The 1,447-nt window shown below is 28.3% G+C and overlaps 1 protein-coding gene across 9 annotated transcripts in view; it reads left to right on the forward strand.

Moving 5' to 3' along the window:
* Positions 1–1,447, forward strand: part of LOC106875208 (dual specificity calcium/calmodulin-dependent 3',5'-cyclic nucleotide phosphodiesterase 1A) — a 1,568,460-nt gene that overhangs the window by 775,426 nt on the left and 791,587 nt on the right. The gene's annotated exons all lie outside the window — the stretch shown is intronic.

Consider the following 1,447-nt stretch of genomic DNA (forward strand, 5'->3'; position numbering starts at 1 on the left):
ATATATATATATATATATATATATACTTATGTATATGTATAAACTAGCAATGGTAAATTCTTTACTTATCGTTATTACTAAATTACTAAAGCTTACTGAAAACACTAGATTTCATATTACTGTTTTATCTTGAAATAATCAAATTAAGGGGAAAAGAAAATGCTTCATAACACATAGATGATATCAAAATTCTTTATTTTAGCAACAGCGAAGAAGAAATGTGTATTCTTTTGCCGCTGCAGTTCTGTAGGCTACGCCTTTAATTTTCTTTAACATTACTTTGATGTAAATGCCGTGGTGTGAAGATAACCATTAATCTATGTCATGCTTAAGTAGGCGTGCCTCGGTATATATTCTCTGGTGTATTTTACAGAATTGAAAATGAACCTAAAAATCAGTGTTTGGCCACAAGTCTCTCTTGTTGATTATTTAGAAAGAAATAAGTTTTATCATTAATTATTGCTTTCGTTACAATCAATTAACTTTAAATATGTTACCTTTTCTACGTCAAGCATTTTTTTGTCTGTAAAGCTATGTTAGACTTTTACGAGAAACATCTAATATTTACAAAGATTGAGTAAATAATTTTAAGTCTTACAAATACTTTTAATCGAAATGAATATTGATGTTATTCCATTTGGTTGAAGTTCTCACCTTACTGGGTTATGTAAAAAATGTTTTCCGAATAATTTGCGTAGGCAGAAATAGAATATTAATTTTCTTTCAGTAAGTTGAAAGCATATCGGTGTAAATTCTTTTATTTTGGGTGTAATTGATATAAGAATGAAATTAGTGCAAGAATTTTTCGATGTAATTGGTGTAAGAATGAAATCACATGGCCCATGTTATTTTGATTAAAAGTTAATGGAAATATATAAATATAAATTATCCTTACGTTTTTACTTTAGCTTCAATTGCTATAGACACAGTGCGTTTGACTGGATGGATAATGGCTCAACCAAGCGAGAAGCAAATGTGTATTCATATTCTATTATTGCTGCGAAAGCAAAATCAAAACATTTAATAGTTAATTGCATATATAATAGAAAAATAAGCAAGAAATTCGAGATAAATTTAGAATGATTATGATTGTTATTATAGAAACAACAAAAACAACAATGACGACGACGATGGTGACGATGAAATTAAATAAAGACAATGAATAATAGTAATAATAATAATAATGACGATGATAAAAAGAAGAAGAAGAATTATAGGTTTCTTATTTGTATATGCTTTTTCATCTGTCAACAATTTCAGTATAAACAGAAAGAAATCTGAAACGTCGCTCAGAGCAGCTTTAAAAGTTTCGACTGCATCAAAAAAGCAGTGTCTTCCACTGATATTTCACTTCTCTTATTTTACGAAGTAAAATAGGGAGATCTATGAAAGAAAGATGTGTTCTCTTTTATACATATATAGTGAAACTACCTATCGTCACTAGATA

Source organism: Octopus bimaculoides, chromosome 1 (assembly GCF_001194135.2).
Source record: "Octopus bimaculoides isolate UCB-OBI-ISO-001 chromosome 1, ASM119413v2, whole genome shotgun sequence".
Classification (NCBI taxonomy): Eukaryota; Metazoa; Mollusca; class Cephalopoda; order Octopoda; family Octopodidae; genus Octopus; species Octopus bimaculoides.